Source organism: Paramisgurnus dabryanus, chromosome 12 (assembly GCF_030506205.2).
Source record: "Paramisgurnus dabryanus chromosome 12, PD_genome_1.1, whole genome shotgun sequence".
NCBI classification, from domain to species: domain Eukaryota; kingdom Metazoa; phylum Chordata; class Actinopteri; order Cypriniformes; family Cobitidae; genus Paramisgurnus; species Paramisgurnus dabryanus.
Window position 1 is genome coordinate 8,833,170 of NC_133348.1, and position 15,008 is coordinate 8,848,177.

At 36.0% G+C, this 15,008-nt stretch overlaps 2 long non-coding RNA genes across 2 annotated transcripts; both read right to left on the reverse strand.

The window, feature by feature from the left end:
- Positions 1-496: 496 nt before the first annotated feature.
- LOC135737912 (uncharacterized) lies at positions 497-12,681 on the reverse strand. Its single transcript, XR_010528618.2, has 4 exons — positions 12,156-12,681; positions 11,036-11,171; positions 9,506-9,599; positions 497-612 (listed from the first exon to the last, which is right to left on the reverse strand). It is a non-coding gene; the product is annotated as an uncharacterized lncRNA (long non-coding RNA).
- Positions 4,014-5,232, reverse strand: LOC135738349 (uncharacterized). The gene is made up of 5 exons (XR_010528690.2): positions 5,058-5,232; positions 4,911-4,964; positions 4,716-4,813; positions 4,505-4,623; positions 4,014-4,421 (listed from the first exon to the last, which is right to left on the reverse strand). It is a non-coding gene; the product is annotated as an uncharacterized lncRNA (long non-coding RNA).
- Positions 12,682-15,008: the final 2,327 nt, after the last annotated feature.

Genomic DNA, 15,008 nt, shown 5'->3' on the forward strand with positions numbered 1-15,008 from the left:
TACACAGAGTTTACTAAAAAGAAAGGTTTTGTACAACTGACTTTGGCTGTTATGGTGTCCGCTCGTCATCTCTGCCAGATGTAAATAATCGATTTCCGAATGCGAATGAATGAATCTCACATAAGGCTCCTTTTTCAACTAGAAGGTCAATATTGTTTTTCACTTGCAACAAAACAACGACTTATGCGTGCATTTTTAAGGAACTATGCTTTAGGAGATATCATCTTTACTCTCCTCCCTCCTTACGTCGCAATTGGAGATCGATACATCTTGACTGGGAAGAAAGCGGTGAGCGGACGCCAAATCATCCAAAGTCAGTTGTTCAAAACCTTCTTTTTAGTTAACTCTGTGTTCACAAACAATGTTCTCAATGCTCAAGTTCACGTGTAGAGACATAGGCGATACTTCGAGCAAAATATCATGTTGTGTTGAGCCTTCTTAGTGTTGTTAAAATAGCGATTTTGATGCTCACAGCATATTGAAGGCAAAGCTTCTAGTTCTTTTGCGACCACTTCAGGTTCTCAAAATGGCGGAAGACAAGTGATTGACGTCAGCTGACATCCATGTATAGGGAGGCACTGTGAAGTCTTCTCCCTCTGATGCAATTGCCACCTGTAATCACACAAGTAGAGAAATATTTATATATTTAGCAGAATGTCAAAAAAGAAAAAACTTGTTACACTAGTACAATAATAGGAAATGAATGGGGAAATATGGAAAAAAAATGTTTTTGTGTGTGTACAATTCACAAATCAGCCACGATATAAAAAAGTGCACAGCATGAATGAATGGGTGAAACTCTAAAGCATCAAGAGTGCAAGACAGACAGACAGACACACCAACCCTATATCACGAAATTACGTGACTATTTCACGCATGGACCAGCGTGAAAATGTCATGCTTTGCCGTGTTTGAGCGTGAGCATGTCACGCTTTTCTGTTTGTGTCACTGTCACGTATTGGTTACTCAACTTTTTTGTCCTATTTTCAAACCATTGTCGCTTCGGTTTAGGGTTAGATTTGGTGCTTGTGTTATATGTCACTTTAAGTATTTGTCACTTTAAGTATTGGTTTATAAAAAAAAGATACAAGGCTTATTCTTTTATATTTTCTAAACTTTAACCAGATTTCCCCTGTTAGGGTTAGAGTTTGATTAGGTAAGGATGTAATTTTATGTAAATCTAACCCTAAACCGAAGCGACAATGGTTAGAAATTAGGACAAAAAAGTTGAGTAACCAATACGTGACAGTGACACAAACAGAAAGCGTGACATGCTCACCCTCTGCACGCGACCCTCTGCACGCGCTTCTCCCGGCTTCGCTCTTCACAAGCACCTGCCTGCTCTTGTGCTCAGCGCGAACTCAAGTCATTTAAAAAAAAAAATACCTCATAGAATAACATTGTTTTAGCGTTTCTTTTTTCTTTCTTCAGGTAGTAACTTAAATATATGAGAAGGAAAATATATTTGAGTGATTTCCGATCGATTTGACACGTCTACGCTATTAAGAGAATATGAAGTTAGAAGCTTTTGAAAGGTGACTAAACAGCAGTGGTAAGATATTACGTTTACCTAAAGCGAATAGAATGTGTGTTTGTCATTTCGTTTTACCTCAGAGTCTAACATTTATTCTAGCGAAAATAAACGGCTATGGTAAGATCTGTTAACCTAAAGGGAATTAAATGTTTATTCCTTTTTAATAAATATCTGTTTTAAGTCTTCTATATTGTGTTAAAGTCACTGGTTGTTTATATATTTGATAGAAGAAAACATTCCTTGCTATTAAACAAAAACCTTGGAAAATAACATTCTAGAAACCAAAAACTAATGTTAGGGGAACGTTTTGGGTACCAAATTGTTAGCTGGGGATGGGCAGAAATAGTTGGCTTACATGGAAATCCAGGATTTATCAATATTCTACATTAAACAGTGTATTTTTTATTCGGGCTGCTTGAATTCATTTAGGGCTACCAAAAATGAAAGAGTGCCTGCCCGAAGGGCTATCAGGGATTAAAAAAATTTGCGAGCCCTGGTATCTCTATGGCAAACGTGCGGGGGAGGGCTGAGCCCACTCGGAACTACGGGAGCACAGAGGGGAGTGTTATGCCTGGCTCACACCACAGGATAATCGGGCCGAATTTACCCCGATTTTCCCCTCCCGAGAATCCGAGGGAAAATCGGGCAATGGACCTTGATCGGCTCCGAAGTTCGGCCCAGATTATCCTGTAATGTGAGACTTTTAAAAGTCTAAACTTACACCTTGCGATATGCTCTCAAGCAAATCGGGGCCACCCCGATCTTATCAAACATGTTTGATATTTAGGATTTTAAATCCGCATAATTACGTCAGTACTTTCACAATAATCAATGAGAGACGGAGATGATTGACAGCTTTCGGGACCGCGAAACAAGCTGCAGTACGGGTAGACAGCGCAGCCGGAGAAATAGTTTGTGGAAGTTAATGTTTCATTCTACTTTCATTCCGCCACAACTGCAGCTCGTTGGGGCAGACAGGCGATTTAAAATATCGAAATGAATTCCTCGCTTGATTCACGTTGTTCACTCTTTTATAAACAGTATCTAAAATATCTTAAAAACAACAGAACATGATGATGGTCAGTCACATCACGCACCTGCAGCTATTCTGTGTATAGAGGAAATTTAATAAAATAAGGCATACACGAAATATGTTGCACTTAAATAATTAGCATATTAACAAAACGAATTTAAATTGATATGACAATTTTCAGTTCTTTTTTGTGACGTGCTCCACAAACGCACAGAAACTGATTGCTGAAACACCGCACACTTGTGAATCTGATGTGCCTCATTTCCTGACTTACAACGTTTCACATCAAATTACATATTTGTCCAGAACCATTGGTAATGTAAATACTGAATTTAACACTAGACATTACACTGCAAGATAGAATAGATTAGAATAAAATAGAAACTTTACTGTCATAATAAAACTATAATGAAATTTGTTTAGAAGCTCTCAAAGACCAGTAGCCTCAGAAGAATAAACAAGAAAAATAGAATTTACATAGTATATAGCTAAAAATAATATCACTGCAGAGCAGTATATATACAGTGGAATTAAATAATGCAAACAACAGTGCAAAATATAGTTTAACCAAGCATAAGTCATTTAGCAGCAATGCTTATAAACCTACAATAATATTCCTGTTAGGAAGAAACAGGAAAACAGAGCATTGATAGAAATAGCATACATCACTTAATAGTAACTCCTAAATGTGCAAAAAAAAAAAAAGTGATATATAGGCTAGCCAATTATATTTAAAATATGTTTTTAAATAGATGTTTAAATTTAAATAAATCTTGCATAAGGATTAGACCTGAGTTGGTGCTAGATTGTGCATACACACTGCATGAAAAGTGGGATTTTCGTCCCCGTAAGCGCCTGTAGGCTTCCGAAAATCTCCCGAATTTTCGGCAGCTTTCCTCAATTTACCAGCAGCGAGCTTCGCGTTTGTCTGTGTCACAAATTGTCATAAACGAACCATGACGTAGGTGGAGAGCCCCGCGCGGGTGCGATGCCTCTAATTAGCATATGAATAGCAGCGAAATCTCTGCCGGCCAGTTAGAGCGTCTCTGGCCTAATTAGCATGTGAATAGCAGCAAAACTAGAGTAACGGCCCACTTGAATGTAATCACTCAGTATTGGCTGAAGCCACAACTTTTAAACAAGTAAAATCCCCCGTGAATGGTTGGCAGATGACTTCAAGCCAATCACAAGGGATTTTTCTTGTTTAAAAGTAGTGGCTTCAGCCAATACCGAGTGAGTAAATTCAAGTCGGGCCGTTACTCTAAAGAGGGGGGTTATTGGGCACCCTGGCTCATTATAAATGTAAACCCCAATAATAATAATAATAATAAATAATTTATGTTATCATTTTTTATATATTAATGTCATTGTGCTATGTACTACATTATTCACAACATCAAGGAATATAAGAGAAAACAAAGAGGTTTATTTATAAACACACAGCTGTTTATTCAAAGAAAGAGCTTTATTTATAAACACACAACTATGTACAAAGCAGCATAATGTCTCTTATATTGTACTCCAAACACGTCAAAAAGTGCCTAAGATGTTCGGGAAAGATCCCTAAAAATCTTTTTCAAAGTGTTGAAAAAAAAACTCAAAAACGTTGTAAAAAAGTCACTTTTTCACGCGTATATGGTGAGTTGCCCGGTACTTTGGTATCGCCTCTAATCTGGATTGCAGCGTGGCACAGAGCACGGAGAGTTCCAGGCTGCGAGAGGGCGGTGGCCGCACAATCCATCCAGACACCCCGCCAACAATGCCGTATTCCTCATCAGATATGAGATCTATGGTGGCGCACTTCCAAATGTCCATCTCATCCTCAGCCAACACACTTCGTCTCGCTTCCAGCAACTGTAATACAATCAATAAGGACAATAAGTGACCTGAAAAATACTCACATTGACAAAAAACTGATCTAATATAATAAATCTTACCATTTTTCTTCTGGATCGACTCCGAGCTAAACTTTTCGCATTTTCCGCCTGCGATGCGAGTTCAGGTTGTTTGTATCTGAAACTCCGGCGTACCGACTCATAACACGTCTTACGGGCAGCTGGAAAACAATTAAATGAGACTGGTATTAATAAAAAGAGTCACGGTACAATTAAACAAGAAATGAGGAAAAACATTAGAAGTTATACTTACAAACAATGTCGTCATTCTCAGCAGTAAATCTGGACTTGCTGAAATAGCCCCAAGCAAATCGGAGGTCACGGCTTTGTTATGAGGCGACTGTTATGAGTCTGTGAAAACAAAATGTGTGGGTTTAAGCTCGGATCTATTAACGTATCTATTTCCTTATACAAGAATAAAAACATATTCTTTAAATCGTAACGTTACCTTTGCTCTGGTTCATAGCGCCTGCAGTGTGCCTCAGAGACGCCGTACTGCCTCCTGTAAATTACAAGACAAAAAACACCTCTTAGTTATAAAACACACAGCTTGGGCTACTTCAAAAAATATGCTTATACATAAAATTATTCTTACCGCAATCTTGGGATTGTGCACCCGTCTGCTCTTCTTGGAGAGTTACAAACACCAAACCAAACGTCTGTTACGCTTGTCGACACTGCTGTGTGAGCCGTGACCATGACCTCGCACATGATTGGACGAAGGCGAGAAGCCTGTCGGGCTCCTCCAATCACATGCGAGGTTATTGATATAAGGAAAATCTTGTGAGACGTGTGCGCATGCGTATGATATAAACAACAAACGCGATGTGCCGGAAGCTCTGTGTGAAACAACACAGTGTGCTGTCAGTTGAAAGATGTAAGTCCCAAGACTGAAGAAACGACCTCGGCGCTTCTGTAAACATTGCAACACTGAAGTGTGTCATACACAGTATTTTGACCACAGAAAGCGCTATTTAAAAAATGGAGTTTGGGAGAAAAAAATCCAAAAGGGCTACGTCAGATAACGTACAGAGCCTGCTGCTACCCAGTCATGAATCCGCTGTGAGTGATGTCCCGTCATGTGTAAAGACCCGGAGGATAACTTTACTGGAGTTAGAGAGATTGGTGAAAGTGAAATGCACCCCGAGGACCCAGAAAAAGAAGTGATTGAAGAATTTGAAGAAACGCACCCAGCGAATTTCAGTTCAGACAACGGTGAGCATAAATACATATTTTTTATATAAGCTTGGCTTGCTTTACGTATGTTATCATTTTAAACAATACTAAAACATATCAACAAGTAAAGTAAAATAAAATCAACAAGTTAAACAAAAACGTTGGAGTTAAATGTGGTTGATTATCACTGTTGTTGTTATTTTAATAGTAAATTATAATTGAATAGGAATATCGCGTTATAATGCATAACGTTATCTTCTGTTTGTTGTTTTTCAGACGAAACAGCAGATGACCAAAGCATTCGTCTTTTCCTGGACATCTCCTGTTGTGTGGTAAGCATGAAATTACATTTGGATATACTAGTATAAAGTTCAATACATGCTAATCCAGAGCTGAAATGGGAAAACCTAACAATTTTCACCCACATGATTGTTTTCCACTCTTAAATTTCTGTTAGTTAACTAATGAAAGCAACTAAAGTATAAACACACTTTATAAAGTATTAAAAAATCCTAAAATGAAGTTAAAGTGGATGAAGTTCCCACAAAGTACTTAACTGGTTCATTGCACTAAAGCTAGCTGTTTGAGATGCACATGATCTTTTTCAACTACAGTTTTCAAATCTTTTCATACTCAAATGGCCCTATTGATGAGAAATGAACATATTAATTATGTTCTTTTTAAATCTCAAATGACCATATTAACAATGGGCTTTTCAATCTCAAATGGCCACATTTATGATGGACTTTTCAATCTCAAATGGCCACATTCATGATGGACTTTTCAATCTCAAATGGCCATATTAACGATGGGCTTTTCCATCTCTAATGGTCTAATGGTGGTGCTGAGTATGTGCATTGCATGCGTTTTAAATATGTCCTTTAAAATTTCATAGGATGACTATGTGGATGAAGAGGGGGAAATCCTTGCTGAGGAGCAGAGTGAACCCTATCCTCACATACAAGATGGGGAGGAGCATGGAAGTGATCAGGCCAGAAGTGAAAAACCAGAACACTTGTTAATGAAACTTTTGGGCATGATGAAATTGACTGGTATCCTCCGTGACGACTTCTTACAGTATGTGGGTTGTCCAAAATGTATGACAGTGTACATGCTTACTGAAACCTATGAGCTCAGACGGGATGGTACAAAGGTTTGCAGGACTTGTGGTCACATCCCATTCTATAATCACCCACAGCAGAGGTCTGCATTAAGGAAGAAATGTGGCTCTGCCTTGCTAAGCAAGACTACATATTTGAGCAGTGAAGAGTATGTCCATCCAATACGTTCTTACTGATACAAGAGTGTTGTGCAGTCTCTGGGAGGACTTGTTAAAAGACTTGGATTTGAAGAGAAATTAGATGAAAGGCGAAAGCGGGAAATGCCAAAGGGTGTGTTAGGAGATGTATATGATGGACAAGTATGGCAGGATTACCAGTATGTGAATTCAATAACTGTAGTCATGCCACTATGCACAGTATTTGAGCTGTGATGTAATTGCACAAGTTTCCTTGCTTCATTCCCTTCCAGACAGACATTTTGTTGTTTGACATGTTGTTTGCATAGAATGCACAAATTGAGCCTGATTAAAACTCTGTTAAAACAATTAAAATTGTTGAAATAAATTGTTTTGTGTATCTTTTTTTTTTACCTAACATTGGTTATTGCTAATGACATACAGAGATATTCATATATACTGTTGGCCTGGACAAACTGAATCTACTTAAAGGGATAGTTTAAAAAAAATTAGGGAAAAATATTTTGAAAGTATTGTGATAAATGATGAAGAAAATATTTTGATAAATGATTGTCATTAAACTTAAAGATGATTTTGAATTACTCTGTCCAACATCTCCGCTTAGTTAACTGAGTTGAAAGATTTTCTATTTTTAATTCATTTATAATTATAATTCTCTTAGTGTTATAAATGGTATTATAACACAAAACTCATGAATAAGTCAGTCATTGAATAAACTTGATTCTCCACTGAAACACACACAAAACTGCGAAAAATACAGTACAATGTGCTGTTTATGTCAATAAACACTGATCACCTGAACGGTGACTTTCATTAACAAAAATGGTAATTTATCATTTAAAACTAAACAACATGAATAATATTAGAGCAAAAAACCTCTATGACATTTTAACAAATATTTAAGTAGTTAAAGTTCTTATTAGATCTCAATTCTGTAAAAAAGCTTAAATAATCATAATATTCAGGGACAAAGGATTATGGGTATAATATATTTTTAAGTATATGTCCAAAACTCAAAATATTAAGTAATGTTTGTTTGTTTGTTTGTTTGTTTGCTAACAGCAGAATGTTTATATCATTAAGACAATATCTGGGTTAACAGTGTAGCATACTTTGAAAATAAATCAATTCAAGCTACAATTTAAGAGTTTGTAATTTGGCTATACTGATACCAGAGATTTTATTAAAATGAAAGTTTAAAACCTCTCAGAATGTCACCTGAGTAAAACTCCCCCAGCTGCTACCCTCATTTGCATTTGTATAGCTCACAACATGTTCATTTACATGTTAAAGCCTCCCCTAGAATTAGGGGAAGGGGGGACAACTTCAGAGCAAGACCCACGGCAACTTCTGACAACTTATGGCAGTTTTCGGTGTTGGCAGCAAATTGTCATGCGCAGTCGTATACTTGGAGTTTCACAACAATCTACAGTGCCACATTCTGGCGAAAATTCCACTTTTCATGCAGTGACATCTACAGTATGCATTCAAACACTGCCTGCATAACACATCCTTAAAACATATCATGATCATTGCCATAAACAAGAGCTGAGGAGGAGAAATCGCCTAGGTTTCAAAATGAAAGCTGCTACTTTGTAAATATTTAAAAAGAAATCATAATAAATGTATCATAATCTTCATTCCTTTATATACTCTTCTCCTGAGGTGACGTGAAGTGCTTGCTCTGGCAAGATAATCCTAATAATATCCTTTAGTGTGTGATGCACTAGGATTTTAAATTCCTGTAGTGTGAGCATGTTTAAGATTTGAGAGAAGAATATCTGACAAGATTCTCCTTATGTGTGTGCTGCAACCAGATTTCATAATCTGCCAGGATTTAAAAAATCCTGTAGTGTGAGCCAGGCATTAGCGGATGTTAAAGAGGAAACCGATTTAATTCAAACAAATCGATGTTAAACTACACATTCGAGTTAATCGATAAAATCGATTTATCGCCCAAGCCCTATCTGATTGTGTAGTTTGTTAAGTGTGTTGTGATTCGATAGCAGCTTAGCTTGCCGTTAGCTAAGCAGACGACTGACGTATTCCTGTGGGCGGAGTTTAGTAAAAAAAAAAATTCTACTGAGGTCATTAAAGCAGGAAGTAGAGGGCTAAAGTCCAAAATGGCCGTTCGCTGTAGGCTTTGAAAGAGGAATTCTGTTAAAGAAAATATATCACCTGGGAGTGAACTTTGAGCTTCATCATTTTACAAGTATTATTAATGCTATTATAGCAACATTACACACTAACTAGGGTTTAAAAAAAGGGATATAGAAGAACGTGACCTTTAACTAAAGGTGGCATAGGCATAACAGATTTCACACTTTTAAAACCTGTGCTTTTAATATTGTCTGAACATTTGTAGATAAATAACATATATAACATATTTTGAGTTTATGCATGAGAGCGCCCTCTTGCTTTTGGATGTGGCAGCATTTGACCATAACTTATTGAGAAACTGGGCATAATAATTGTACAATTAATTACTACACCCCAACAGTATAGCCACTGTGCATCTGTGATGGATAAAAGTTTGCCGCACAATGGGTAACACTGAATAGACACACAACAGTACATCATCTAATCATACAAAAGAAGTAATGTAGTACCTATTATAACACAACATAGCCGTGTTTTTTAAAGGCCTTCTTCACCCCTGAACCATCCATGTTCATTGTTGCCATCAATCTGTTTGTAAGAACTCTGATAAAAGAAAAAAGACAACCAATTATATACATGATAACAGTAATCGTATTTATGTGTTTGGTGAGGGGAAAGATGTGGAACTAGGGCTGTCGTGGTGAAGGAATTTCCCTTGCAGTGATTTTGCGTGGCTTACTAGCGTGCTATGCTGTTTTAAATGTCTTTCCCTTATGAGAAAAAGATTAACAAGCTATACTATTATATAAATATATTTTTTGAAAAAACTAAAATAAATTGAAGAACAATTTCTTAACAAGAAGTTTTTTTAAGTGCAAATTTACATAGCATCGGCAAATACAAAACAAAGCAGTGTCTTAAAAATACATGTAAATTAGACCGTATTTATGCCCCTGTAAATGTACAAAACGAATGCAATATAGAAGGCAATGAATATTTATTTATGGCAAATTCAATAGTATATTAGTAGATAAATTAACGTGTATCTATTAAGTATGAAAACGAATAAATCATTGTTTTGGCTAAATTAATCTGGATAGATCATTTTTTAGACTGATTTGTCATAATTTCAGATCAAGCTTAAATGCTATCTATAACAACTTAAATTATATCCCGAGTGTAACTTGGTCGAAAATATGTAGAAATATAGCCTATGCGAGAACAAATTACAGAACAAAAATGTTTAGCTCACGCGGACTGAACGAAAAGCCGTTAATTAAGCGAACTCTCTGTAAAATAGAGGACGTGCAGAAACAATCGGGTCGGCAGATGATCATCAATGTTTCTAATGTTTCACGCAGAGACTGGTGACAAAAAACTTTAATATCTAAATGTCCAGGTAAGAGTCAAGTGTTCAGTCAGTTAATAATAAAGCAACCGGCGTTAATGGCTGCAGTTTCCTCATCCACGGAGCGGACGCTGTAGATACACAAAGAAAAAAACTAAATGTTTTTATTTTAAGTGGTTTTAATGCTGGTAAGCAATCAGTTATATTATGGTGCTTTGTATTTGTGTTGATCAGTTAAATTAAAGTAATTTTAATCTTTAAAACTGCATCTAGATGCAGACGACGCAGCTATTCTGTCATCTTAGTTTCACTTCTTTCACACATTCACTGTATGATTTAACGAAATATGAATAGTATAGTATTACATTTTGAATTGAAATTTACGAAAAACAAGTTACTCTCTTAACTCTTGACAATCTATTTGGCCTTTATTATACATGTATGATGTGAAAAACAAGAAGGGCATAGCTATATATGAATTTAATGTGAAAAGCGCGGTTGTTGCGGTTACGTGTCATTCATGCGGTTAAGCTTCTCAGCAGTGCGGAAATACAGGATTGCGGTTACCGCGACAGCCCTATGTGGAACTCGTTCCATTGTTACACCAAACAGCACATATAGGCTAACATATAGGAGAGGAAAAAACTCTGGATAAGCAAATCACAGGGAGAGATTCAGAGCACCCACTCACCCCTGGGCCCCGGACAACGTCACATGGTGAAAGATGCAAGAGTCACAACACTGGCACGGACAATCCGGATAGTAGTCTCTGGAGGAGCATGAAGGAACACAATGGCTGGAACAAACAGAGACTCCAAACAAACGATCTGACAAAGACAAGAGAGACAGGGTGTTAAATATCAGGTGGAATGAGCAGCAGCTTACATCTCCTAAAACTGTCATTTTACATTCATAAGGTTTATTTTCAGGGTTTTTCCTGGCACAAAAGGAGGCGGAGGTGGTGTCATCCTGATCTTAACTTGTACACACACGTAGGCCTACCGTACCTTTAAGTGGCTTACCCAAAGTAACTTCAACGTATTATTTCTAATAAAAGTTGATTAAAATGACAATTATTAAGTAAAAATTTATATAAAACATTAATTATTTTACCAAACAGGGATGTTTTTAATAAAATAAAGCTTTTTATCACCTTTAACTAACTGAATTAACCAGTTTTACTAAATGATCAAAGCTCATTCACATCTTGCAATCTCTGTGGTTTATTTTAAATGATTCAATCAGGGTATATTCAGGAATCATAGAGATGAATTTACTACCTTTTTCACCACCTTCACAAGATTTTTTACTACCAACACGACATATGACTGAAAAGTTCAATAGCTTAAATGAAGCGGTTCAAATGAGTCATTCGTGTGCGAGAACGTCGTACTGGGGAACTCGCTGTGTACAGTTACAATATAGCCTAACTTACCGATTCAATGATCCAACTGCACTGATAAAGACATAACAATGATGTTGCCTACGATACGTCATATTAATTTCGCATCCAACTTTAGTGGACAATTTTTTGAATAACTTTTATTAGTACGAACAAAAACTGTAAAACTAACATTACTCGCGACATTTCAAAATCGTAGACATTTTAAAAAACAAGTTATCTGCTTAATGGATCTAACTCTGTTAAATTACCTCAGAATCCTTCACAGTAATGTTACATTAACTAAGGGTAATTTCAATTCACAAAAAGAACAAATTAATTATTCAATTAATATTTAATCAAAACACAATCTTCTAAGTTTTTAAAGTCACCAAATTATGTTTTATTTCATGAGATGTTTATTACTCACCTGATAAAAGCGCCAACTTTCTTGAGCTGCTTCGACTTCCCCTCACAGCTGGCCTGACGTGATGACGTGCGTTTCAACGGTCATCAACGTCATAAATCTTCCAAATATTTTTTATTTTATGTTTTTCCGTGTATACATGTATAACATTGTCATCCTAGGTTTGCATCAATTTACACACAAAAATAAATAAATTAATTGTTGTAGTCCATTATTTAGCTGCAGAGAAACCCAAGAATGTCCAAAAGCTATGGCGCCATCTACAGGTGGAATTAGGAATAGAGAATATAAATAGGCATTGTAGGTCCTACATTTTTCATAATTAAAAATATTTTTTTTAAAACAAATATGATTTTTTTTAAGAACCCTAGCATTGCATCTATCAGTTAAAGACAATAAAATGTAAATAATTTAAAAATATGTAGCATTTTCACTATGAAAACTCTAACTAATGTAAATTTTCCATAAATTACCATGTAGTTGTAATACTTTATATGCTTACATTATAGGGTATTACAATTTCATTATCAATTACAGCAAATGTATTTTAATTTTAAAGTATATAATATCACTAAAAATAAAAAATGATTTAAAAAATAAATAAGTACTTCATGTGGGGTTACAGCAAAAATGCTGCCCTTTTTTGTCAAATATAATAATTACTGTTCGCTTAATTATTTCATTATCAGTAATTCACATAAATAGTTTTTTTGTTTGTTTATTTGTTTTACCCACAGAAGTTGCAGAAGTCCACTTTTATGCAGAATTCCAACAACATATGATTCAAAACATATGTGCCAAATGGATGCATTTTGAGGCCCCAGTTAATTATTTTATTATTTTAAATTTACATTGATATCAATTTGATGTCAATTTGACATCAACTGAACGCCTAACATGACGTTGATTTGACGTCAACTCAATGTCAAACATGTTGGCCCGTATACTTACATAATCAATTTCAGTATGGAATAAAACTCATTTTCACAAATTAACCACCAGAAGACTTAATGTATAATCTAACTTTGAAATGATGCTTTGCAGCATCTTGATCAAATCTTGCCTAATATTTGACGTCAAATTGACATCAAGGTGCCCGCTGGGAAGTATACTATAATTACAGAAATGTATGCTGTAAATTCGCTGAACTTACGCAGTACTTTACTGCATATATCCTGGTTGTTACCCCTTTATTCCCCAAATATTATAAATTGTTCCCTTATAAATACACGTACGTACCTCATAAGTATACTATAATTACAGAAACTTGCACTGTAAATTCCCTGCACTTACGCAGTACTTTCCTGCATATATCCTTGTTGTTACCCCTTTATTCCCCAAATATTATAAATAGTTCCCTTATAAATACACGTAAGTACTTCATAAGTATACTATAATTACAGAAACTTACGCTGTAAATTCACTGCACTTACGCAGTACTTTACTGCATATATCCTGGTTGTTACCCCTTTATTCCCCAAATATTATAAATTGTTCCCTTATAAATACACGTACGTACTTCATAAGTATACTATAATTACAGAAACTTACGCTGTAAATTCACTGCACTTACGCAGTACTTTACTGCATATATCCTGGTTGTTACCCCTTTATTCCACCAATATTATAAATTGTTCCCTTATAATTACACATACTTACTTCATAAGTACACTATAATTACAGAAACATACGCTGTAAATTCGCTGTACTTACGCAGTACTTTCCGGGCTGTAATCTAAAGCGTTACCAGCATACTGTATGTGAAGTAACATGACAGGGATTCTCAGCGCTCTGGCAGTTCTTTGATGTCATACAGTATCCCACACATGACTGCTTTTTGGCAAATGTTTGGTTGGTGAAGTTTTTATTTGCCAGTGACATAAACAGTCACATATTCTTCATAAAAGTCCGACTCAAACGCGCATAATTTCTCATATTTTTTGTGCAATTAGAAGAGACGTGTTGTATAACTGAGTCTTATAACAAACCGGTAATTCGCGAAGACCTGTGAAGAGACTGAAAGCATTTAATTAACTTATTTATCTAATTTTACATTTAGTTTCTTTTTGCATCTGAACGTTTTTTAATAGTTTAAACATGGTTGTAATGTGCCCTTTATTTGGTAAATCTAGAACAACAAGTAGCAATGTGTAAGTTTAAAGGTGACATAGAATGATTGAACGGGGTATTTGTCCTTGTTCTGTGATGTGACATGTAGACAAAAATGTTTTTGTTTGGGTCTGTAATGCCTTAGAAGCTTCCTAAAAACCTCTCTCAGATAGCTCTATTAGGGTGGGGGATTTTAAACAAGTGGTTTTGCACCTATTTGGCTCCCCCTACTGGCTTAACTTGCAATCTCATTACTGATTGGCTGACTTTGCTGCCACTCAAAAATGTAGCCAATTATTTTAAAGTGGAGTGGCAGTGAGATGTCTGTGATGTCATAAGCATCAGTTTTTCAGATTGGGCCGTTTTCTGGCTGACATTTCTAATAGAGGAATTTCTATGAGACTGAGATGTTTAGCATGTCTAGAACTTTTTGTATGTTCGTGAATGTGGGTAGACTACCATTATTGAACAAAGACAAGGTAAAAATGGTTTTTCATTCTCTGTCCCCTTTAAGGTTTCACATTCAGACATCTTTAAGGGTGTGAATTTTTTTGCATGTAAAAAAAAACATCACATTTTCTTCATCAGTGGCGGCCGGTGATGCGAAGTTCGTCACAACATGTATGTAGCCCATCATGTGTGTGGTTCAAAATTTCAAAATGTGTTCTGCACGTCGAATGAACCTGTGTGCATCACGTGTCTTGTCAAAATAAGTGCCTTCTGCAGATGCGTCTAAAGGGTTTATGA